The sequence below is a fragment of the Maniola jurtina genome, chromosome 8, assembly GCF_905333055.1.
Source record: "Maniola jurtina chromosome 8, ilManJurt1.1, whole genome shotgun sequence".
Taxonomy (NCBI): domain Eukaryota; kingdom Metazoa; phylum Arthropoda; class Insecta; order Lepidoptera; family Nymphalidae; genus Maniola; species Maniola jurtina.
In genome coordinates this window covers 5398970-5426807 of record NC_060036.1, presented here as the reverse complement: position 1 = coordinate 5426807, position 27838 = coordinate 5398970, and the positions used below count along the sequence as shown (strand labels likewise).

Sequence of the window (27838 nt, the reverse complement as noted above, 5' to 3'; positions counted from 1 at the left end):
CGTGAAAACGTAGCAGACAGACAGACAGACAGACACACTTTCGCATTTATAATATTAGTATGGATTATAGCAATACAGAAATCTTACATCCCATTTTCTTAATTGTATTTATTGCTTACCTATCTAACCTACATAATTTTGCATCACCTTTCTTCAATTCGACATGCAGGTAACCAACTTCGATATATTGAGGAGTTGCATTTTCATGTTACAGCTAATGTGAATATGCTACGTTAAAACTGACAATTCGTCTGTCTGTCTGTCTGTCTGTCCGTCCGTCCGTCCGCCGTGTCTGTCAAGAAACCTATAGGGTATACTTCCCGTTGACCTAGAAGCATGAAATTTGGTAGGTAGGTAGGTCTTATAGCACAAGTACAGGAATAAATCCAAAAATCGTGAATTTGTGGTTACATCATTAAAAAAAAAAAAGTTGTGTTTAAATTTTCAAAGTAAGATAACTATACCAAGTGGGGTATCATATGAAAGGGCTTTACCTGTACATTCTAAAACAGATACTTATTTATTTTAATGTATAATAGTTTTTGATTTATCATGCAAAATGTCGAAAAACTACCCGAGTACGGAACCCTCAGTGCGCCAGTCTGACTCGCACTTGCCCGGTTTTTTTTTTGTTCACGGTAAATATTCGGAGCAATAAAATCGAGCTAGTGTAGTACATGAGTTGCGCGTGTAAACAAATCACCTGCCATGCTGTTGGTAGTTGGTAGGTACTCGGTAGCGCTCTCCGTGAAACATTTCAGCGTGCATCGGGCGGAAGTTGCCGGCAGAGCGTGTCTACTCTGTAAACAGGTAGCGCCGAAACATTTTACTCCTGAACTTTATTTCAACCTGTTTTTTTCATTAAAACAACATCAACCAATGATATTAGTTGCGGTACTTTAATGTTACATTAAACAAGTGATATTTAAAGCAATTAAATATTACTTGCTTTAACGGTGAAGGAAAACATCGTGAGGAAACCTGCATGCCTGAGAGTTCTCCATGTTCTCAAAGGTGTGTGAAGTCACGCTGGTCCAATCCGCATTGGGCCAGCGTGGCGGACTATGGCCTAACCCCTTCTCATTCTGAGAGGAGACCCGTACTCAGTACTGGGGCGGAAATGGGTTGATCAATGTTACATGAGTTATAAAATCCGTTCATGTTGATCTAATATATTTCGTACAAATACGTGGATGTACGGTTGACAAAGCTAAAGCTGACATTCAACAAGGGTGTATTCCTTACCGCTCTTTTTCATTTTCAATATATAAATTCAGAACATTCTAGAAGACTGAGATAAAGGTAGGTAGATATTTGGTATATAGGGGGACGTTAGATGAGTAATCTCAGATGTATGCAGACTTTTATATCCAAACAAAAATGATAGATATTAGAGCTATGCTCGTACTTTTACAGTAATACCTATTTTTGACTTTGGACTATCAACAGGGATAAAATGAAGATGACAGTAGACTGGATTAACCTGCATAAATAAAAGGAAAAGCTGAATAACTAACTAACTGATCTATCAACTTTCTGACTGACTGATCGGGCTGAAAGGCATTATAATTCCTGAAAGGTACCTATATCTTTCTTCTTTTTTCTCACTGGGTTGATTTCCGCACTTAAACGTTTCCATCTGTTGTGCGTCAAAGATCTGGGGTGATGAAGATCTTGAGATGTGGAAGGACAGAAGAATCACCAAAACCACTAAGATTCCTTGTCTTTCCAATCTTTCTCTACGGAGCTGTTGGTCCCTAAGACTACAAAACTGAGGTGAAATTGATGCTTCAGAGATGTGGAGCCTTTTAAAGATACCTTGTACTGGCCACCAATTCCAACCAACAATTCCATTTTGGAAGAGCTTAAAATAAAGAAAGGCTCTCGTTGACTTTGCAATTGTTAATTCTAAAGTACTTCTGCTATATCCCTCCAGAAGTAAAGGGTCAATTGAGCATTTTGTGGCACAAGGCGGAGTGGAAGAAAAACGAACGATGTTAACGATGCACAGTGGCACTAATAAATTATTATTGGCAACCGGAAGACGTCCACAACTGGACAAAGATCACTTTTAGGGACTTTCACATGTTACAGTATTACGTGGTCTGAATCTAGCGGTTCCTGCGACTCGTTTGACGTTATTTGTCGAGCCAAAATTCGTTAGTGCTTGAAGATTAAAATTCCTCTAAGTACTCTAAACCCATTTTCATTAGAGTTCAATCAATAAAAATCTCTTTAAGTATGAATTTTAATACGACTACTCTTCTTTCATATTTAGTGAAAAAATGTACATTTATCAAAGTAATGCAGCATTATAAGCAAGAGCATATTTGTTACATGGAACTCCAGCCATTTTTTTAATCTTTTCAAAAAATAAGAATAGCGCATAGGTACGTTGTTTCGCACTGAAAGCGCCTCGCATGCTTTAAAAGCTTACTCGAAGGAGAAGAAAATTTTAAACTGCACAATACACGACCGTAACGTTGCATAATATGCCGCGTGTTCAGCCAAAGTATTCGTTATGGTATTTGCTACACCTAGCCAACCGGGGCATATGTTTTGCGATATGACGCCGAACGTCAGGTGTTCATCTCACTAGCTGCGAGCTAAACTATACCTTACGATGATGAAATTACGTTGAAATTCAGGAAGCATTGGTTTTCGTTTATACGTTGTTGTGGAAATGATGACTAGAGAACCCTCCCTCTCCGAACGAGCGTTGCCAACAGTGAAGAGTACTTGAGACTCTCGCGAGAAGATCAGAGCGGCGATATTCGCGAGGCTAGGGGCTAGCTCGCTGCATCCTTTTTGCTCACGGGAGCGGGCGACGCTAGGCGGGCGGGAGGCTCTGGCTCGGCGTCACTCACGTCGACTCGGTCTCCTCGGTCGTATGTCCGAATCTCTCCTGTCCGTGACGTGCGATCTCTCCGAATTCTACCGGTCCCGATTCGAGCGTGCCGCATCCCTGGCGCGTCGGTTTTAGAGAATAAATATATCACCAATTCGTCAAAAACTAATTTTCCCCTCTCACCATCTCTACTTTAAATCTACTTTGCTTCATAATTTCTCATATTAATTTAAAGATTCCGTTGATAAATAATAAATAAGACTCAGCTGTGACTATCGTCTCAACTTTTGTGAGTGAAAAAGAGGATTGATATTGTTGGAGCAGTGCAGTGACCCAAGTCAAAGGCGGCAGTTTCGAGATCCTGAGCTCATTTGCATCTTTTAGTAGGTAAGACCTCGTCTTTGTCCGCTTTTTAATATCCGCTTTTTGTGAAAGCGTATTCTATGTGCACACAGAGTAGTTATGAAATTTTATTTTTGTATTAAAACCGTCGTATAATTTGCGTTTACGTTTGTAGTACAGACGTTTGTAAATAAGGGTAGCTTTGGAACTAAGTACCTAAGGTGTTTTTCATGTTTTCCATAATTCCGTTTCCTATTTTTTTGATGGTTATACCTAACATGGCTGGGTAACATTAATTATTTCGGAAAAGGCTAATTTTTGTGTCAACTTCTCTTTTTTTATTTACCAAGTAGGTATACATCAGTGCGGCTCTACAATTTACCACTTGCGAGGCTATCGAACACAGAGCATCAGAAATGACGTTGAAATTCTTGATCTGACATAAAACCAATTCCCTTAATCGGCCGCTTCACATCGGCTGAGTGACAGGATCCCATCATAATTGCGCCAGCCATGAGCCATGCATCAATACACGGGGTGGAAATTATATTATTTGTTCGTAGAGGATAATTTTCTCAATACTCTCAGTTTGACGATTAAATATTTCTGTTTCTGTTTCTAATAAAGGAGATATTTCCACCTTGAAACTGGCATTAATATGAGGTAAGTATGTCACCTGATAAATAAAATGCCATACCTGATTGAATTCATATATCATGAAAATTGGCCTACAAAAAGTTGGATTTTTCCCCTACAAAGAAATGCATTACTGAGAAAAACTAAAGTAAATAATGTCATTTTTACCGAGCGAAAATATTTTAAAGAAACCATTCTTTAAAATACTTTAGCTCAGTAAAAACGACATTATTTAAAGTAAAATAAATTTATGTAAATTAAAAAATTAATTAATTCGTGATTAAACTTAATTTCAACAAAAAAATAAGAAAGTAAAACTGTGCCAATAATAATAATTTGAGAATAAAATTGATTGATTTGAGACGCTGAGAGAAAATAAATGCTAACTTAATCTCAATAAAATAAATAAAGTAGAACTGTGCCAATAACAATTTACGCACCGAAACTCATTTATTCTTGGAGTAAAAACTCTCCCATTCCGAGAAAGCAACCAAGCGAAAAGTTATTTATGTTGCTGAATTTTTTTGTACTTACGAGTTCCTACGAGTATATTATGAAATCAACCTAAACACTGAATGAGAGCAAACTTTGGTATTTCTTATTCTTTACTTCAAAATAGTTATCACCTATTCTACACATCAATATTCTATCAGAGGTAGGAACACATTTATTTCAAATATGATAATGTATCTACTAAGTTGTTTTGATGTAATGTAGTGAATTATGTTTATCATTATTCAAAGACTAGCTGATACCCTCGACTTCATCCGCGTGGATTTAGGTTTCTCAAAATCCCGTAGGAATTCTTTGATTTTCCGGGATAGAATCTATGAGTTAAACCAGGATCTCCTCTCCAAACAGCAAATCCGTCCAGTAGTTTTTGCGTGAAAAAGTAACAAACATACATGCATACACATATACCCACCTACACACAAACTTTCGCCTTTATAATATAAAATTTGTGTGAAGTGTGATGTGATGTGATAGTTTGATTAAGAGAGACAATTGTTCTCTGTATTGTTACAAGCTCTATTAGTTTACTTGTGTCATCTGTAGCGTAAACAAAATCAGCACGACTAAGCTTTCTTGCAGCTTTTCATCGTCAAAGGTTTCGTTGCAAAAGTCGCGAAAAATATAATATTAATATTTGCTGTCGCACTGATTGTACACAGCCTACGGTATGGAGAGTCAATATTTCTTAAATAAATAATTTCTCAGCATGAAGACAATAGATTTAAAACAAAAGGATTCTGCTTCCGTTATAACTTCTTTCGAAAACGGCAATTCGATGTACGGACGCGACCTTCTTACAGATTTATTGTAGAACAGATTTATAAATGAGAAGACTTTTCTCGTGCGAAGGAAAAATTTAAAAAGAGAGTAACAGAAGGATAGCAAAGTTTTACGCTTGAATTATGTTTTGTATTTACCCAATTCAAAGGCTTTTGAATTTGAAAAAGTTATAGAAATGAGCTTTTATTTCATTTTTTTTACTCGTTTGCAACGGTCTGTTCTTAAGATTAATTAAATTCTATTGAGAATGAAGTACATATTGTTGTTATTAAGTCTTCCATTTTATTCGAAAACTAGCTAATGCCCGTGACTTCGTCCGTGTGGACTACATAAATTTCATACCCCTGTTTAGGGGTTGAACTTTCAAAAATCCTTTCTAAGCGGATGTTTACATCATAACAGCTATCTGCATGCCTCAGTCGGATCGGTCCAGTAGTTTGAGCTGTGCGTTGATAGCTGATCAGTCAGTCAGTCAGCTTTTTATTTTATATATACAGAAGATATACCTGTAGATATTGAAGATATACGAAAACCTAAAAATATTGAATAGAAAGCCCCGTCACACAAATTTGCCCCTTAAAGATGTAAAATAACTGCAGGCATACATTAACCGTTCGCTTCAGTTGCAAACTTTTCCTGAAAATACACTTAGTGCGTTACAAACTTTCTCTTCCACGGTCTTTATGGCTTAAATTATATACACCCGGGAGCACAAAAATGGAGACATATCCCCCTACAGGGATTATACGAGTTATTGTTACCGACCTGGATGTCCCGGCTACTGTGTGTACTACTTTATTCTCTCCATATTTTATACGTCATGACGTGCCGAAATTATATTTTATTCAACGTCAATAGGGACCGTGACTTTTAGGTAAAATTCGTCGATTGAATTTACGAGTATTATTGTACACTAGCTGATGCCCGCGACTTCGTTCGCGTGGATGAAGGTTTTTTTTATAAATTCCGTGGGGACTCTTTGATTTTCCGGACGAAAAGTAGCCTATGTGCTAATGCAGGGTATAATCTATCTCCATTCTCAGCCAAATCTGTCCAGTAGTTTTTGCGTGAAGGAGTAACAAACATACCCACACACACATACACACAAACTTTCGCCTTTATAATATTAGTGTGATAAATTCAGTTTTTAACCCCCGACCCAAAAAGAGGGGTGTTATAAGTTTGACGTGTGTATCTGTGTATCTGTCTGTGGCATCGTAGCTCTAACTAATGGACCGATTTTAATTTAGTTTTTTGTTTGTATGAAAGGTGCCTTGATCGAGAGTGTTCTTAGCTCCAAGAAAATCGGTTCAGTCGTTTGAAAGTTATCAACTCTTTTCTAGTTACTGTAACCTTCACTTGTCGGAGGTGTTATAAATTTTTGATTTACACTTGTCTTTATCTTTAGATTACATAAAGTTGTACGAGGCGGCAGTTTAGATTCAAGAAGGTTTTAACGAAAACTAAAGTATTGGATAGTTCGTAACATCGTACTTATGAGTACTTTTTGCATCTAAATGCTCAATAGGTAGGTGTGTATGTAAAATTGTTAGTGCATGTAAATGTTCTCCAGCATACGATTCGCTGTTTAAAGCAGTTTATTAATATTTATCTTATTTATAGAGAAACGCCCGAGTGTTCTGAAATAAACTGCAGTGTTACAGACTTATTAGTGCACGTCGCGTCGGTCTAATTTATTTCTAGGTGCTAACTGCATGCCTTGCTTTACAAATGCAGGGATAGGTACGTCTATACTCTGTTTGCGGCGTCACTGATCTATATAACTAATGTTTGACTGTACCAATTCAAATTTGTGAAATCTATACTCACATGAGTATAAAATAACTAGCTTTTTCCCCGCGATTACATCCGTGTGGATTTAAGTAGGTTTTTAGAAGATCCTGCTTGAATTTTTCGAAATCCTTTCTTAGTTGGGACTGTTTTATATGTAGTTGTAACGTACAGTTTCTACACCCAGCAGTTTGAGCTGTAAGTTGATATATCAGTCAGTTTCTCCTTTTATAGAGCTAAAGATACAGACTACCCAAAACATGTTATGTTTTCATATTAATTATTTAGGTACATGGCGTATGAAATCCGATTATAAATAATAGAATATTTACGCGTTATGTAATACCTTGGTCTTTACCTAGTTTTCTTTCATAACTTGTGCTTTTTTACTAATTACTCTAAGTATGTAAGAGGAAAAAATAGTTGACTGACTGACTGATTTATCAACGCACAGCTCATACTACTGGACGGATCGGGCTGAAAAGGGTTTTTTCGAAATCCAGCAATCGGTTGCTAATGATGATGATAATAATGAGGCAAATAAATAGATACCTTGCATTTAAATATATTATTCATAGAAAGCTGTATCTTACTGTGCTTACAGCTTTTTAACGGCCTCCCTGGCGAGTGGTAAGCGCAGTGATCTTATTAGTGGGAGGTCCCGGGTTCGATTCCCGGCAGAGGTTCAGAATTATATATTTTTTAATTTCTGGTAAGGTCTCGTGGGAGGCTTCGGCCGTGGCTAGTTACCACTCTACCGGCAAAGCTGCGCCACCAAGCGATTTAGCATTCCGGAACGATGCCGTGTAGAAACCAAAGGAGTATGGGTTTAATGAAAACTACCATACTCCTTCCTGGTTAGCCCACTTCCAGCTTAGACTGCATCATCACTTACGACCAAGTGAGATTGCACTCAAGGGCTAACTTGTGTATCTGAATTAAAAAAAAGCTAGCAAGAGGACCAAATTATGAAGTATGAGTACCTAAAATTACCATCTTCAAATTCGCTGTCACTGGCGCAAAATATCTCCTTTTAAAGATCAAAGGAGCGCACTTCATTGGTTCTTTTTGCTTTTCAGCGATGTTTTTTTTGAAAGTCAGTCTTTTTAGCTTTTAAGTGCCAACATGGATGTAATCGCAAACTTAGGACACAAAAAAATCTACGGTTTGAGGTCCCCGATTTACAGTGGCCGAAAAATTGCTACTTATTGAATAGGGGATATACCTACATAGAAAAATATAACAACTCATGAACAATTCACGCACACATCGATATATTTTTCAGGTAAATCAGCGACTTTTTATCAAACGTCCAAACACTCGCTTATTGCCTTCTTGATAAAGAATCTTTGATGTCTTTGCAGCACTTTTTGCCTTGTTAATCATAACAGTTAGCTTATTTCCTTCGATTGTAAAGGGATATACACACGACAATTTAAAAAGTAGGTACTTTCACACGAATCAGCAATTTCGAAAAGTCATTGAAAACTTTAGTATGCGAAATTATTAATTATTTTCAAGTATGTTATAATCATTATGGTTAAATGTTAATTAGTGGTTGTCAAATTAACTAACGCCTGCAGCCTAACTGATCCTATTCTATTAACAACATTATTGTGCTACTGCCTAAAATAATTAATTAAAAGCCCAATAGCTCAAATGCGGCCACGCCTTTTATCTTAGACGTATGTTCTCATGTTCGCTGGCAATAGATAGATATTAGTTTCTTTACTGGCGGTAGATATTAGTTTCTAGGATATGTCTGCAAAATTTCATGGACTTTGGTTGCTTAATATTCAAATGAAATTGGAACTACGTTTGTATGAAGCGAGTGACGGAGAGACCCCTCTATATAATGACCTGAATGATGAAATGACAACAGGCAGGTTGCAATTACGTTTTACTGTATTTTAAAGCATACAACTACTATTTAACAATAAATTAGATATTGATGACAGATATTAGAGCTTTCACATTTATAATATTAGTATGTATTAGTATAAATTACTTGTAGTTTCCGGACCAACTTGATATTAGAATAATAGAAAATTGGTTACATAAATTAATCAAATAATGTTATATTATTTAAGTTATTCAATATCAATGGTACTTCCTATTGACGTTAAAACTATTTAATTGTTAATAATTAATTTAGCTTATTGTGAGATACTACATAAAACATAATAGGTATTATTTACAATAGAATTACTAATACAAGTGCAAATTAAAAATTTATAACACCCCCGACAAGTGAAGGTTACAGTGATAACTAGAAAAGAGCTGATAACTTTTAAACGGCTGAACCAATTTTCTTGGATTATAGCTAAGAACACTCTCGATCAAGCCATCTTTCAAACAAAAAGAACTAAATTAAAATCGGTTCATTAGTTTAGGAGCTACGATGCCACAGACACACAAGTCAAACCTATAACACCCCTCTTTTTGGGTCGGGGGTTAAAAACGCTGTGCTTTCCGCTGCGAGCGTCGCCATACTAATACCTTGGGACCCTAACGTCTGTTCGGCTTTCTGAACTTTGTGTTAACCCTAACTCTTGTTACCTGTTATCTCCTGAAGCCACCATGATCCAAACACATGGGACAACACGCAGAGAAACTTTCAGTTAATAGTCTATTAGGTTCATTTATTGTGCAACAAATCGGAATTATTTTAACACTACCTTGACCGGACCTGAAGTGAATAGAAATATAGCAAGTTTGACGGCCAGTAGATAAAAATCTTTCTATCTTGAGGTGAACGCACACTTATCCGAGCCGAACGCGTCGAACGAGCCGAACGAAACGAATTTTAGAATTCTCATGGTTTCATGAGATGCTCGGATAAGTGTGCGTGCACCTTAAATGTTCCTTTTATTTAGGTATTTATCGGGTCAAATCCGTTACCATTTTAATTAATTTTCTCCTCTATCTTCAGGTGCTTTTAACCTGATACCTTGCCTTTTAGGATCAAGTCTAACAGGGATTATCTTTGTAGGTGCTCGAAAAATGCAGCCTTTGTCCTTACAAAGGAAGGATTTTCGGTCATCAGCTGCCATGGGTTTGAGTTGACCCTTTTTAAGACGAAGTGATTAATTCGTGAAGTATTAAGCATACTTTTTAATAATAATAGTTTATTGATTAATTACAGTAAAAGTTTTTCTTGAACATAATTTTTTATTTTACCATTGACAGTGAGTTCAAATTCAAAAGAACCTATAATACAGGTTTGAGTAGCGTAACTGGTGCAGCTAGTCCGGTGAAACCCGGCATGTTCTACTGTGAATTGAAAGCCGCAACGCGACTTAATCCTCAGTTTTTATACTGCATGACGCTTTGTACCGACAGCATATCACTTCCCATCACTACTCATATTATAAAGGCAAAGGTTAAGTGTTTTGTGTGGTTTGTTGGTTTGTCCTCCAATCATGTAACGACGGAGCAACGGATTGACGTGATTTTTCGCATGGGTATAATGGGTGGGGTTCCAGGTCCTTAACCCGAAGTTTATATTGTTATATATTGTTTCTTTTTGTGAGCACTAAGTGGAGCTTATTCGTAGCACGTTCCAAACGAAAGTAGTTTGGTTCTAATTTGAATATTTAGCAATCAAACTCAACGAAATTCTTGGCAGACACGTTTGTCTGTGTCTGAAACTCTCTGAATAAGCGTAAATTGTTTAACCTTGAACTTTACATTTTCACGGAAATCTGGTTTTGAAAAATGGCCCCTATTTTGAATAAATGAATAAATTTTGGAAAATGAGAACCATGGGGCGCGCACTATAGAAACTTCTCTTCAGTATTAGCAGTATTAGTGGATGCATTGTAACAAAATTTTCATAATTCGAAAACGTACTGTTATCATCTCCATCCAAAGTTGGGCATAGACAAACTATAAAGAGAGATGAAGTAGGTCTTGATCTCGTGGGAAACCCGTCGACGACCCTTCAACATAAGACCCTGACTACGTAGGCCAGTTCGGGTCGCTCCTTCGTCCCGCACTTACCGCACAATTACTGTACTTAGAAAATAATATAATGGATAATTTAGATGAGGCGTATGTCGATCTATATACGCGTGCTCTAGAAAACTAACAGTAAATCAGTGCACTAATTGAAATCTGAACCAAGCTACACATCCAAGCAAATAATATCACCTTGTGAAAAATTTCACACCAGTAAAACCAATAGTAAAAGCATGTCGAATTAGATATAGAGCTATAATATTAATTATTAATTTATTTTTTTATCTTTTGGTTTCTCCTATTGAGATAAATAATTAAGTGCACGCAAACTCAGCCACGAGAGAGCCGTGTTTTAATTACAAAAAATATAGCATTATGTTTAATCAAATAGGTATAGAAATAAGTTTAAATTCATATCTTTTCAGTGCGGGAATCTTGTGTTTTATATTTTCATAAAATTCAGGTGGAGTAGGTACTTTCTGCTATAATTTTATAGTTCGAGTATAATATAGTTAAGTTTTATTTACTTATCACTATATAGATCATACATATCGTAATTCTCTTGGTCCACGTAAGATCGATATTTTTAAATTCCCTTGGAACTTTTTAATGTTCCGGGAGAAAAAGCAGTTTTTATCCGTCTCCGGGATGCAAGCTATCTTCTGTACTTTAGTATATCGGTAGGTATAGTAGTAGTTTGATCCATGAAAAGCTAGTAGACAGACTGACACACTTTTGCATTCATAATATTAGTATGGATTATGGATATGGATAATAATAATAATAATATGCTTTTCTAATCTAGTGATTCACAAGTTTCGTATTTTACAGTTAATTTGCTTTAAAAATATCAGGTTTTTTATAGATTACGGGTGTGATGTACTTACTACAGGGTTAATTTAAAATGTGTCATGTAGTAGATTGTAGGTATACACCAAAATGAACCTACAAAGAGAATTTTGATAACGTTTCGCTTTGTAAAACCACTCTACCATAAAGTCGAAGTTTTCATCTCATCAAATTTGAAGTATGTTATAAAAATGCTTTTATTGCTTTTCGGAGCATAAATTTTCAAATGCGATGAATTTTATACCGATCGATAGCCTGTGTTTCGAGTAACTTGAAGAATCTTGAGGGTTGCCGGTCAAGTGGCGTTAATACGGGGTTTCTAAGAGACGTTATTTGTAAGACCCAACGTAATTAGTGATTGGCTTCGGCTTAGAGTCCTATTTTACTACACATTTAACGTAATTATTGTACGCCCAATTTGTCTGAACCTTCTCGACTTAAGGTCCGCTATTTAATAATTGCCCAATTTAAAAAAAAAGGTTTGTACCTATAAATTATCGCACTGTTGTAATTATTACATATTTTGCAGTCTATTCTGTTGAAATATTTTTCATTATAATCTTAAGTAATCTCTTGTGGTCTTATGTAAAACCTAGGTTAAGATTACAATAATAACTTTGTGAACACTGTTGATTACGATTAAATAAATACAATAAAATAAATCTCAAATGCTGACTTGCATAAGTTTATAATAAAGTTTAAACAGGTTTAGTAAATTTTATACTGCTGTCACTTTTTAACAACAAGCAAATGTGGCCAAAAAGTATCCGCGTTAAAACATTTAACCACTCGTAAAAATCGAAAGTCAGTTGTTCTGGTGCAAGTGGGCCTTAAACTTTAATAACAATAAGTAGCAGTAATATTTTTTTTTCTTTATTGGGTTCACCAACACCTTGTAACATTAAGGTACTTACATTAATAATAGTAATTCAATACAACAAAATATTTCAGCAAAATGTTAAGCTAACTATAGGTTGCAAGTTCCAAAATTGAATTAGGTACACTAAATTATATTACATTCAGATTATTAATATTATTAGGATTAAAACATAACTATTAATTGTCACCTTTTTTAAATTGGTAGTGGAGTAAAAACTAAAAATCTGAACAAACGGCAGTTCTACTTTTTAATAAATAAATAAAAAGTAGCTGAGATTTCCCGTTTTCTGTAACTGGTAATTTTTTCTCGAACTGTACTCGGATTGCTAACTGTAAGGGCAGCTTAGGAAGAGGACAGTGTGAACGACCTAACCGCTAACCAGTAGGACCTAGACAGGTTTACAGACTTGCCTCCGTTAGGGCCGAGACCGTTGCTTATAAATAACAGGTTCAGATGTAATTGATTAATATCACAATTTTACTTCCTTTATAGTTAAAACAATTGTTAATTAAAAATTTATAACACCCCCCATAAGTGAAGGTTACACTTACTAGAAAAGAGCTGATAACATCCAAACGGCGGAACTTTCTTGAGTTATAGCTAAGAACACTCTCGATCAGGCCACCTTTCAAACAAAAAAAAATAAATTAAAATCGGTTCATCAGTTTAGGAGCTACGACGCCACATACAGATACACAGATACACACGTCAAACTTAAAGACCCCTCTTTTTGGGTCGGGGGTTAAAAATATCATTGTTTTTCTATGTCAAAATATGATTTCAAAATATTACTGATACCTACTAAGTAAATTACATATTTTATGAATGTACTAATTTTTTAATGCTGAGTTATGAATATGTAAATGTCTAATAAATAAATACAACTTCAGTCTCACTCACTGACTGACTGATCACCATTCAGACCAAAAGCTAGACCTAGAAAGGGTGCAAAGAGGTTCCCTTTATAATGTAGACAAGGTATAAGGTCGGAATTTCGTCACGGGAACGAAGCTGGAGGAGGTTACTAGATTATTATATTTATGTAGTTATATAACCTCTAAAATGTATTTAAATAAGTAAAGTATAGATAATCTCAGTAATATGTAAATTACCTACCTGAGTCTGTTTGAAAAATTGATTAGAGTTAGTTAAACTATAATAAATAATTTAATTTGCAGCTTCCCTAGGTAATCTGCAGATTATCTAGATACTAGCTTCTGCCCGTGTCTACTTCCACGGTAGCTTTACATAATATAATATAATTTATAGCCTATGTTACTTCTCAATAAAGAAGCTTTCTAATGGTGAAAGAATTATTCTAGATAGGTTAGGATAGATTAGGTTTGTAGTGCTAATTCGGTTATACCCAAGGTCTAAACTAAATTGACTGGTCTAAAGTGTGTTCCTTTTCTGCGGGAACATTGTGAAAGGAAAAAAAAGTACCGAATAAATATATGGTAAAATATTTTGAAGATTCACTTGTAAAAATTTATTTGAATAAAAATATGTTCCTATTCTATTCTATTCAAGCATTATCCTGTTGCCTTGAAGTATTGAAACTTTCTGCTACTTCAATAAGCGTTGGCGTGATACACATACCCTAGAATTTCTCAGAGATTTTATGGCGGATTATGTGTCACGATGTTTTCTTTCACTTGGAAGCGCGGATATGTTGTTTTAGTAATAAAACTTTAGGCTGAGCAAACACTGATTACCTACTATCAACTGAGCGTCTGGCCTGTCTAAAGTCGTTTTCACGTGGCCTTCCCATAGATTCCAAACGAAAGATTTGCCCATCTGCCAAGTGCAAACATTAGTGTCCATGTTCATATTAGTAAACTCATAATATGTGCCATATCACTATGGCCAGCTCAATTTTAGATTCTTAAATGTGGAAAAAACTATCTATTAGATTCTTAATATTTTGTTCAATCCAAATATTGAAACATTTGGTGTTTTTACTTATGCAAATGCTTTTAAAAACCCCCGTATTCCGCAGTGGCTGTTTCTAATTTCTTGCTTAATTTCACGCCTCAAATAGATGACCCTTTTTTGAAAGCACCGACCGTTTGAATGGCTGTATTTTCGCACAATAATACGCAGGTTCAACCTTTTTTGTAATGTAATTGATACGACCTTTAACTTTAGGCTTGAAAAGACACACAACGCGTGAAGGCATCGACGTGCGATTCAACGTATCCAAAGGGTCTCCTAGAAGTTTTAATACTAAGTAAGTACTGGGTCCGAAGTTCGATTCCAGTCGCGCCTCTAACTTTCCGGAGTAACGTGCGATTTAAGCAATTAAGAAACACTTGCTTTAACGGTAAAGAAAAATGTGAGGAAATCTGCGTGCCTAAGAGTTCTCCATAATGATCTTAAAGGTGTGTGAAATCTGCCAATCCGCACTTGCCACACCGACTAAGTAGACTTTGGACAAACGCTTTTCATTCTGAGAGGAGTAGTTTTATGCTTAGTAGCGAGCCGGCAATGGTTGTCGATGTTGATAGTGATGACGACTGTGTGCTTAGAGCGACTTACGAATTATAACTTTCACAGTTTAGGGTACACAGATAGCTTAAATCCCGGGGAAGGACATCGGCTATATTTTTGTCAAAATGAAATCAAAGAGTTCGTAGGCGATGAAGTCGCGAGCATCATGTATTTTGTACGGGCTAGCTTACATCCTGGAGACGGATTTAAGACTCTTTTATCCTGGAAATCAAAGAGTTCCCACGTGATGAATAAAACCTTTTATACAGAATATATGGGAATCATTTATTATATAAAAATGTTAGTTATATCTCGTAAATAAACAATACGCACTAATATTAGTCAATTCTCAAGAAACCAAACAAATACCTTTTCCAGTTTCCTTGCAAAAGTTTTCCTTTGCCGATATTATAGCTATGAACTTCTAGGACGGTCTTAGTTTTGAGCGAACCACTATTCACTCCGAGTCCACTTGAATGAGTTTGCACTTGTTTGTCTACCCAGTCGTCTGTCAGTTTCATAACTTCAAAATCAATAAACATCTTGTAGGAAAACGCATCCCATCTTAGGCCCCATCATCACTTCCCATCAGGTACAATGGTGGTCAAGCGTTTGCTCATAATGAATAAAACCAAATTAAGTACCTACTTACTCGTACTTGTTAATATTACGTGCACGGTACATACGAACTTTTGATGTAAAATCTTGGGCCGCATCATTAGGTAATTAGCTACTATCACCTGACCCATCGCTTCTTTCAGCATCTGACCCTTTAATTTAGAGCAGTTTCGGCTTCCACCGAAACCCTTAAGGGGACTCAGGTATCCTCTTAGAAGTATTTGAGTAAATTGCTGGCGTATAAAAAAACTTGAGCTTCTACTTCAGACATCTATACTCATAGTCAGAGAATCTCTCTGGCGGTAGAAATCACTGTGCATCTATAATTCTTATACGGGATCAATATGACATTTTGCCGAATACTAGATTTATAATTTTATTGATAGCGACTTTTACCTTTTTCCTAATTTTTTTTCATAACAATTATTACACATACAACAAAAAATACTTACCCAATTTGGTCCAGTCGTTCTCAAGTTATGGCATGATGAAGGGAAAAGGGGATTAATATTATTTTTATATGTACCTAATAGAAGATTTCTTGTACGACGATGGTACAAAACACATCTCCCATTTGACCAGTTTTTTTGATTGTAAAATATATTAAAAATAATTTGTTGTATTGTTGCCGTTGCGTTTTGTCTTTGTCCAGCCCTTTATTTAGTTCGCAAAGGGGAAGTGGCCACATATTGTGGGCGCAAGAGAAATATTTATATTGGATTTCAATATTCCGCGGTTTTGCTATTATATGCTTGTTGCATTGATTGCAACATAACCGCATAGGAAATAATACTCGCATTTATTCAAGGAGATATATTTTGCGGACATATTATATAATGAAGTACGACATAACAAAGATCAAACAGGAGTGTGTATGGTCCGAGAGAAATTCGTAGAAGAACCATAGTAACTGAGATAGCCCACCGGGTTGCGAAGCTGAAATGGCCATGGGTGGGGTACATAGTTCAAAGAACCGATATAGACGTTGGGGTTGCAAGGTGTTGAAATGGTGACATCGCACCGAGAAACTCGAATCAGTAGACCCTCCACTATCAAGTGAGTAGCAATTGATCCAGGTGACGTATGACTGCGGCGTGTGGAAGTCCCTGCAAGGCAATTATGACCAGCAGTGAAGTTTATCGGTTGACGACAACGTGTAAGTACGACGACGACAATGGTTATAGGTACCTACTGCTGTGAAATGCTGGGCGTAGGTAGGGTGGGTAAGGATATTAGGGTTTTATATCGCTTGAGCATCTACTACATGGGCGACCTTCCTCGCCCTCTGGTGCCCTCCACCTTGCCCTGCACGACAATACACTCGATGGAGTCACTCTCACGCCGAGAGACCGAAGAATTTTAACATGCGACTCTGTACTAAAGCCGAAAGTCGTTGTTAAATGCCGAGTTTTTGGAGTATAGAGACGGTACGAAATTCGGTCCATGAGGATCAGCTAGCATCCCAGGCGCTATTAAATATCAGCTGCTTCAGTTGTTGAAAGAAATTAAAAATCGTTTAAGCGATGGAAGTAAATTGGGCCTCAGCCTGAATAATTGAATGGTAGGGATCTGCCCAACAATGTATTCTGATTATACGATTTCATTGATTACGCTAACTCAAATAGTTTTTCTATACCTACACTAATTTTAATTAGTTGTTCCAGGAAACTATGGAAAAGATACTAATATTATGAATATCATAATAATTTCCTTCAGATACCTAACAACATAATACGAAAGCGTTACAGTATATTATTATTGCATTCCAAGAAACCTTCATATTGTAGGTAGGGAAAAGCCTCAAGCGAAAGCTTATAATTATATAAATCCGGCTCTCTACAGATCGTAGCAGAAAAGCTGCCTTCGTTTCCGTACTACTCTACAGCAGATTTGCGTTTGAATGATAAAAAATGAATATAAACGATAAAATTCATAATATTATGGTGTTAAAATGTTGTCAATCTAAATATATACAAGTGTAAATTAAAAATTTTAACACCCCCGACAAGTGAAGGTTACGGTAACTAGTAAAGAGCTGATAACTTTCAAACGGCTGAACCGATTTTCTTGGATTATAGCTAAGAACACTCTAGATCAAGCCACCTTTCAAACAAAAAAAAACTAAATTAAAATCGGTTCATCAAAACTGTCATACCCCTTCCAAGTTTCAAGCTCTCTTTTATCGTAGACTGCGTCATCACTTGTCACCAGGTGAAATCGTAGTAAATGGCTAACTTGTAATTGAATAAAGAAACGTATGACGTACTAACATAAGATTTTAAGAAAGTTCATCCGAGCGAATCAAACCTTGGGTGAGTATAATTTTCAACAGACCTCTAGCAAAAAAATAAGGTTTCAAAATATTGTACTAGTTACAGAATTAACATTGTTTCCAACCAGCAAGGTATTCACAATGCTGTTCTGACTTCGCGACTGAGGGGCTGAGTGGAGCTTGTTAAAAGTTTAGCGTGACAGCATACGGAAGTTTAAACAAAACAAATATCTTGAACTCATTTTCCTTGTACCAAGGTTATTAAGATTACCTACAAGATAACAGACTTCATTATTTGAATCATACTCGTAATACTGTATATAATTTGATTTGCTAGAACAGGGTTAGATACTAACCCTGTTCCAGCCCAATAAGTAAATAATCTGAAACTGAAACGAAGACTTCAGCCTCCTATTTGGGGATCTGGGCTTCGATGGCGGGCACGTAGCTTAATTTTGCAAGGAATTAAATATTTGCTTTAACGGTGAGGGAAAACTTCGTGAGGAAACCTGCATGCTTGAGAGTTCTCCATACTTATGTAGTAGTTTCAAATGTGTGTGAAGTGTGTGTGTGTTAATCTTTACTTGGCCAGTGTAGTGGACTTTGGCCTGAACTCTTCTAATTCTAAGAGGAGACCCATGATCAGTAGTAGCCCTGCGATAAGTTGATTTGATGATAATGATAATGGTTCCTGAATTGTAACTAATCAAAATCCTATCTACTCTTCATTATAAATAAAAATTTTATCTTGTCTTCATTATTATTTCAAACTTATTCGCTTGTATGGCAATATATTTCTATATTTAATTTAAAATACTTGACAGAAAAATGCTTGATATTCATTGAGCCTAGAAATGTAGTGTAATTTATTACCTTCTCTGTACCGAAGCCATACATTTGCTTAACGGCAGAAGCCCCTGATCAAAGTTCATATAAATTCTTTGTTCCAAACTTGAGGCTATTAACATTATACGGTATTGATGACTAACTTAAGTATTTTTTTTAAATAGTGAAAGGCAAAAGTGTGTATTGGTTATCCACAGGCTTGAAAGTTTTCCATTGAAATCACACTAATATTATAAAGGCGAAAGTTTGTATGTGTGTGTGTGTGTGTGTGTGTGTGTGTGTGTGTGTATGTTTGTTACTCCTTCACGCAAAAACCACTGGACGGATTTGGCTGAAATTCAGAATGGAGATAGATAATATCCTGGATTAGCACATAGGCTACTTTTTATCCCGGAAAATCAAAGAGTTCCCACGGGATTTAGAAAAACCTAAATCCACGCGGGCGAAGTCGCGGGCATCGGCTAGTATACTATAAATGTTAGTTAAATATAATATAAACACGTATCAAATATTTAAACAAGTGTAAATTAAAAATTTATAACATCCCCGACAAGTGAAGGTTACAGTAACTAGAAAAGAGCTGATAACTTTCAAACGGCTGAACCGATATGGATTTTCTTCTATTATAGCTAAGAACACTCTCGATCAAGCCACCTTTTAAACAAAAAAAAAAAACAAATTAAAATCGGTTCATTAGTTTAGGAGCTACGATGCCACAAACAGATACACACGTCAAACTTATAACACCCCTATTTTTGGGTCGGGGGTTAAAAATAGAGTGTGCTTATGACGCAGGTAATTGTTGCAAGCGCCAAATATTGCGAATCAAAAAATAAAATCTTTAAAACGTTGTTTTGAAAATATTGAAAGGATTTCTGTGATGAAAAACGTGATTGAAAATAACCATGTTTCCGCATGGGCAAGGCGAATATTACATTTTCACTCGGATGATTTGCGTCGACTGCATTTTAAATAACTTAGCGGGCCGACGGTGGCTGTGTATTGATTTGAGCTATTATCAGAAAATGCAGGGCGGGCCTTTTCGATGGGAAAATTTGCATGACTTTTAAAATTTAATTATTATTGATATTAAAATAAAGATGAATATTCTTTGACACGAAATGAAGTGATATTAAATATTCACAAACATTTACAGTTATATTCGAATCGGAAAATACAAAGTGTATTGTTTTGTATTTCATATTTACCGTAGCATTACAACAATATTGGAGGTTTATTAATTTTACAGAAAACCTGTTACGACTCTACAACAAAAGTGTGATCAAATAATCTCAAAAAGTGGTTTAAATCCTGTAAAACGTAAATCTTAATTAATTCCCGTACAATTATTTCGTTTCATTTAATTGCTTTTGTTAGATTTCATTTCTTACTGGTAAGTATCTAGTCTAAATCTTTGAAATTGTCGCTAAACAAACATTAGTTTATTCTCGAGGAAATACTTCAAACTCATTTATTTAATTAGGCATAATAATCATTTAGACAGAATCTTATAATTTAATCAAATATCTCCTTCAAAATATCTTAACTTGATTTGAAAAAAAATACCTATTTAATAATTTATCGGGAAAAATGTATGTAGGTGCGTATTTTTCATTGTTGTTCAAGAACGGGAATTAATAGGCAATTACTCAAATGAAAAAAAAAACTTTGCTATGTAGAAACAAAATAAAAGCGACTTTTTAAAATAGAAGTTGAACTCAGTGCAGTATTGGGTTAATAATAATTTTGTCAGAATTTTTCACCAAAGCTTCCTATTTCACCGGGTATTTTCGGTTGTCAATCTGGTACGCGTGAATGGCCCGCTCTCTTTCGTACTCAATTCGCGCTTCGCTGCCGCGGCTGGATCGAATTTGTCCCCAAAACGGATACGTTATTGCCCTGTATATAAAAGCTCAGGGAAAAATTATGTTGTGTTCGGCAAGAATAATATTATTGCAAGTTCTATTAAGAATGATTTCTCAGTTAATATGAATAACTTCTACGCAATAATATTTTGTTAAAGCTATCGTTGTTATGTTGTGAGTTAACCGTACAGTTTTCCTTTTTAAGGTTCCCAAAGGGTTCCAATGGGATCCTATTACTAAGCCTCCGCTGTCCGTTCGTCTGTCCATCCGTATTTGTCTGTCAGCGAGTTCCATCTGATGAACTATAAGAGAGTTGAAATTTCCACAGGGAGTGTAGTTCTATTATGTCGCTATAACAACAAATAATAAAAAATAAAAAAAAATGGCTGCCATACAAACTAAAAATTTAAAAGTAAATCTTGTACGAGGGCATGGAACCCATCGGGTACAAGTCTGCTTCGCACTTGACCAGTTTATGTTGTGATATTAACTCACTCGTTTCGAGTTCCTACCCTACTTCCTCCGGAAGTCTTTAGTTACCTATAGGTATGTAAACTTGTTTCGGTATCAGTTTTATCCCTTGACTTTATCCTCGTGGATTTAGGTTTATGGAAAATCCATGGAAGCTCTTTGTTTCCCCGGGACAAAAATATGTATTGAACGTCCGGCTCCGGAGTGCAAGTGCTTGTTGGTCAAGGTAGCAAGTGCTATCATTGTACCTTTCTGTAAAGATCGGTTCGGTTGAACGTTAAATACACAGGCAGACATAATTTCACATTATGGGTATAGATACAGAACTATGTATTAGCGACAGTGATCCTTTTCTTTTTAATACATTTTAATTTGGCAGGATTATATACTAAATACTTAATCGCATGGTGATATAACTTTTCGCTCAAACCGAATCTTTCCAATTCAATTTCAAGCGCAAGCGCTAAAGTTTATTAATTTCTAGAATTGACCGGTAAAAAACCTACGGCTACAAACCTACCAAACTACCAGCTTTTAGCGAGGAATTACCTGCACTCACAAAAATAAATGGATCCGTCGTTTTCCATGTTTCATCTTTGCTACGAAATCCTTTTGTATCGATGGGATTTGTACAGGGAAACGGCAAATGGATCCTCCATCGAGAATTAAATTAAATGGTCTCGAAGTTTATTGGAAAAGGTTTATGAATAATGTATTAAATGTCGTTTCTCTTTATGTCTGTAAGTAAAGGTCAGATTACGATGTTATTAATGGCATAACTTTTTCGAGTAATATGTTTCTAATAATGTTATATTTCTTATGATTGAATTGTCCCTTGACCCTTCGAAGCATAAATTACATGACGTATCTACTGCTGTAAGTATATGGTAAGGTTCAGAATAGCTGAGTAAAGATTTTTGAAGGTGAGAGTTTTGTGACAAAATAATAGAGCTATGTCAGATTAAAAGAAAGTGGTGTGTAATAAGAGACTTAGTAATTATAATAGCTACTGTAAATTCTTGAGGAAGGAATATTATTTCTGGTCTAGCAATAACCGAATTAACTTATAATGCGTATTAACTATATTAGTACAAGTTTATTATTTATTAGAGTTAAGTGCTCTTAAATAGACAGACGCGACAACCTGACTTAGTTTATAGTAGGTAGTGATTCACACGCAGTGCTATGTGTACAGAGATTAAAATATTGGCCTTTTCCAAAGCAATTTAAACTTTAATATTGGAGTTAGACGATGTATCGCTTTAAACGAGAAAAATCAAACTCGTGAACGTGTACTGGAATACCTTTAATAAAGTTAGAGAACCCAATAACTATCCACGATCAATTTTCCGGAAATTTGGCGTCAGATTTTGTATTAATAAGTTGGGTGGTTAACACTTCAAGTTTGCACATTTTATAAGGTGCTTTATAATATCTTTTGCATATTTAAGATATTTATTAGGGTTCCGTACCTCAAAAAAAAAGTGAACCCTTATAGGATCACTTTGTTGTCTGTCTGTCTATCCGTACGTCCATCAGTCGTGTGATCGTGTCTGTCAAGAAACCTATAGGGTACTTCCCGTTGACCTAGAATTATGAAAGGCAGGTAGGTAGGTATTGTGAATATGTGGAATACATCACAGAAAAAAAAATTAAAATGTGTTTCAATTTTCAAAGTAAGATATCTGATTACACCTTGTAAAAAACACAAAATAAAATTCTACCTATGTCCGGTATAGACTTTTGAAATCATCCAACCGATTTGTCTCAACCAATTTCATTAGAGATGCAATAATGCGAAGATGGTTTTAGACCACTAATACAACACATTAGGCACATTCTTTTTTTAGCGTAGTAGCACGCGTTGGCTTATCCGCTCGAAATAAATATAATATACAATAGAGTCAGTAGAATTCATAATAACGATTTTGAGAGATAAACAGAACATCTATTTATAACTTTTAATACCAAACGGCTTAGTCTAGACCATTTTGACTCAAAATCTACTCTTGGCTACGGTTTGCTTCGATAAATTCATCGTAGACATTTATGAAATAGCGAAGACAAGGAATGCGTCGTTTCTGAAGTTCTACGTTGATTTCAGGGAATCGAAGTTTAGACTTAGGAGTTCAATATTACTACATTCTGTCGTGTAGTTTAAATACTTGCTTTTATCTTCAACTTTGTCCGCGTGTTATACAGATCAAATTAGTGTGCTTGGATGCAAGTCAAAGAAGTTACACAAGTATTTACCTTTTTTTCAATTAGGTATATCCACGTCACAGGCGTTTTGAAAAACAAATCTGCAACTCTACAATTGACGGTTTAGAAAACAGATCTTTAAAATAGCTGGTAAAATAATCAGCAGCTTAAACTCTGCCTATTTGCTTTCAAATAACGATAATAGTTGTCTTTATAGGTCAAAAGGTTTTGAGACGCATAAAACATCATGTTATAATATTCATCACTAGCCAATGCCCGCGACTTCGCCCGCGTGGATTTAGGATTTTCGAAATCCCGTGGGAACTCTTTAATTTTTCGGGATACAAAGTAGCCTATGTGCTAATCCAGGATATTACCTATCTCCATTCCAAATTTCAGCCAAATCCGCCCAGTAGTTTTTGCGTGAAGGAGTAACAAACATACACACACACACATACAAACTTTCGCCTTTATAATATTAGTGTGATGAATCATCATCATTATTGTCAACCTATAAACCTCCTGGACATAGCATCGCCTCTAGGGACTTTTACATGCCTTATAGACACTGACGTCGCCTGAATCCAGCGGCTCCCTGAGATCATTGGATGTCTTGTGACCACCTAAATTGGGGTGTCAGCCAACGATGCGCTTTCCTGCGTGAGGTTGCCATTCTAACACCTTGGGATCCCAACGTCTCTCGGTTTTCAAACTATGTGCCCTGCCCATTGCCACTTCAGCTTCATAACCCGTTGAGCTCGGGTTGACTCGGTTACTCTGGTTGTTCTTCTCATTTCTGATATAATCACGTAGAGGAACCTTAAGCACAGCTCTTTCCATCGCCCACTGACTGACTCTGAGCTTTCTTATAAGGCCCATAGTTAGCGACTATGTCTTGGATTCATATGACACAAGTGTAAATTAAAAATTTATAACACCCCCGACAAGTGAAGTGTATACAGTAACTAGAAAAGAGCTGATAACTTTCAAACGGCTGAACCGATTTTCTTGGATTATAGCTAAGAACACTCTCGATCAAGCCACCTTTCAAACAAAAAAAAAAAACTAAATTAAAATCGGTTCATTAGTTAAGGTGCTACGGTGCCACAGACAGATACACAGATACACACGTCAAACTTATAACACCCCTCTTTTTGGGTCGGGGGTTAAAAATAGATTCAATTGACAAAACATCTATGTTAGTAGAGATTTTGAAGAACTTGGAATATTTTTATAGGTTTATCATAAAATCTATAACTGGTTTACCCTGACCGTGCGTGATTACGGGTATAGGTACTTACACGAGTAATTAAGTAAACAACTTTATTGATGAGAGAATTTGCTCATGACGATATTGGTCTGGGAAGACAGCTAAGGGGGCCCTAAAACGTGAGAATCATTCACACATTTTTATAAAGAGCCAAATAGGTATTACAAAAAATGAAAAAGAAAACACATGAAAAAGTACCTACTCGTTGTTATTATAATGATGGAATTTTGTATTTAGATATTAGAATTTACTCCAACAATAGAGTAATTCATTAAAAAAATTGAACAAGAAAAGAAACCTTTGAAATAAAAACCTTAACAAGAAAATTATACTCGTCAGGCTATTTAAGTGCCTAATGCGATTATCTCGTTGCTTTGTAACTATAGAGCCCTCTGAATGTAAGTCTTCTAGTTAAAAATGTAATACGGCAGTTACAAATAAATTCTACCAAAGTATGGAGATGCCAAATCAGGACGTTTGTACATCACTATCATTATTTTTTTGCTTGTCCTTCACAGGGCTCTCTCCGTCACTCGTTTCATACAATCGTAGTTCCAATTTCATTTGAATATTAAGCTACCAAAGTCCATGAAATTTTGCAGACATATTCTAGAAACTAATATCTGTGTCTGTGGTGTTTTAGATTTTTCTAAAAATATGTAGTTTTAAAATTACAGGGGCTCAAAGATTTGTATGAAAATTCTTAATACCGCGTAACTTTGAAACCGAATATTTTAACAGAAATCTGGAAAACCACAGACACAGATATTAGTTTCTAGAATATGTCTGCAAAATTTCATGGACTTTGGTTGCTTAATATTTAAATGAAATTGGAACTACGATTGTATGAAACGAGTGACGGAGAGAGCCTTCTTAAATAACGTCGCAAGGAACAACGGATTGACATGATTTTTTGCATAGTTAAAGCGTGATATAGGCTACTTTTTATTCCGGGAAATCAATGAGCTCCCATGGAATTTTAAAAACCACGCGTATGAAGTCGCAGGCACCAGCTAGTCTATAATAAATTATTATGACTGTTGTGGTACCGCATAATGTTATTGTATTTGAAACATTACACTGAGCCCTCTTGAGGTGGTGCTTTACATTACTCAGATATTTGCATAGCTATCCTTTCAGAAAAAGGTGTTAGATTGTATACAAGGAAGTGTAGGAGTTGTAAGTTTTAAATTTTTTTAAGGTTCCGTATCTCTCGAGAAAAAACGGAACCCTTCTAGGATCACTTCTTCCCTGTCTGCCTGTCTGTGTCTGGCAAGACCCGTGGAGGGAATTAAAATCCATAGGGTACCTACTTCCCGTTGACATATAATTATGAAATTTGGCAGGTAGCAATGTCTTGTAGTACAAGAAAGAACAAGATAAAGTTGAAAACTAAAACGCTGAAATATTAGAGTAAAATTGTTTTTATGTCGCTTGGTATCTTTTAATGTTATTGTACATTTACATGCGCTCAGAATTTTCTCCTCTTTCATTTGACATCCCACTCGATACAATAGCAAAAAAAAATTTTGGAGACCTCTACTTTTTTTGATGTAACATCCGTTGTATTTTTTTTCGTGTAAAACATAGCCTATGTCACTTGGACCTTTACGATCCAACCAATTACGAGGAACCAATTGACACATTCATCAAAATCGGCTCAGTTAGGCTCTACGGTGGAACACACAGAATTCGGATACAAACATACATACATACATACAAAGTGCTAAAACCATAACCCTTCCTTTTGGTTTTGCCGCACTCGGATATAAAGTCCGAAAACAGTGAATTTGTGGTTACATCACAAAAAAAATTAAAAGTGCTATTTCTTGTACCGGAACGCGCCGTTTGCGAGTCCGGCTCGCACTTGACTGATTTTTTAATTACTCACCTGCCGTAAAAAAACAAAATTCAAAAAGAATATTTTAAAAATGTATGTTTCTGCTAAAAATGATCTCACTACACACGGTTCTGACTAACGACACTCTTGTCCCCCGTCAAGTGTCCCACGTCACGGCGTAACATAGAAAGCCTTTTTATAGGTCATCGTCCTACGGCATACGCTATTCATCTAGATGTGGCCTTATGAAAATTGATACCCAAGTCACCCTGAGTGGGGGTCGTGTTTATACGAGTACATATTATATCATAAAATGTACCAAATTTTTTCTACCGTACTTTTTATTTTTGCTAGCGACCCGCTTCGGCTTCGCACGGGTAGCTAATAACTATTTTCGTAGGGATCTCTAATTTTTTCTAAATAAAATGTAGCCTATGTCATTAATGAATAATGTATATTTCTACCGGTGAAAGAACTACTCTACTTCTACTTTAAGCTGAGAACCTTTACATAAAATAGTTGTGCTCGCGGTATTGCCGCAAATGAATAACAGCTCTTTATCTCCGACTTTCCTCGAGTTGAATACTAGAAATCCTTTTTTAATATGAAGGTATATGTTATAAGATAACGTAAACGTAAGATGAAGTAGCTTTCTAATGGTGAAAAAAATAATGACAATCTGTTCAGTAGTTTCAGAGTTTATCAATGACTAATACAGAACCAAATAAATCTTTCCCCTTTATAATATCACTAGTGACCCTTCCCATCTTCGCACGGGTAGCTTGAGAGGTAATTATGTAACAACTAGCTGATGCCCGCGAGTTCATTCGCGTGGATGTAAGTTTCGCATGGATCTAAGATGTAAGAACTTTCTAAAAATTAAACGTAGCCTATGCTACTGAAAAATAACTTTCTACTGCTGAAATAATTTTCAAAATCAGTTCAGCAGTTCTAGAGATTACTTTCTACAAACAAACTCATAAACTTACAAACTTTTTATAATATTAGTTGTACATTATAGGATAGAAGTTTAGAAAAATGAATTTCGAGACCTAGTGGCGAAAGCTGTACGTTTTATTATCATCTTATAGCGGTGTACCATAACAGTCTTATAACAAACCTCACAGCGACTGCATACTTGATATTAATTTTATATTCGTAGCGATGTAGACACCTCTCGTAGCCCGTAGCCTCTAGCTGAAACATCATTAGAGTGGCAAGAGTGGTTAAAAATCATAATTTACTGTGGTCCAAAAAAAATTGGGAATAATTAAGGTACATAATATCTAAAATAGACGAGCAATAGACCTAAAAATATATATCAACTTTCTTGTAGTCGAGTAACTACTACTACATATACCTTCT

General features: G+C 35.8%; 1 protein-coding gene and 1 long non-coding RNA gene across 4 annotated transcripts in view; one reads left to right on the top strand and one right to left on the bottom strand.

The window, feature by feature from the left end:
- Window positions 1–72: 72 nt before the first annotated feature.
- On the bottom strand, window positions 73–27793 carry LOC123867645. The gene is made up of 4 exons (XR_006796469.1): window positions 27782–27793; window positions 24501–24511; window positions 13145–13149; window positions 73–251 (listed from the first exon to the last, which is right to left on the bottom strand). It is a non-coding gene; the product is annotated as an uncharacterized LOC123867645 (long non-coding RNA).
- Window positions 2778–27838, top strand: part of LOC123867643 (poly(rC)-binding protein 3) — a 217222-nt gene continuing 192161 nt past the window's right edge. For 2 of the 3 annotated variants that reach the window (XM_045909797.1, XM_045909795.1), the window contains exon 1: window positions 2778–3235. The gene's annotated coding sequence lies outside the window, so the exon portion shown is untranslated. The remainder of the gene's footprint in view (window positions 3236–27838) is intronic. The other variant, XM_045909799.1, reaches the window with a different exon arrangement.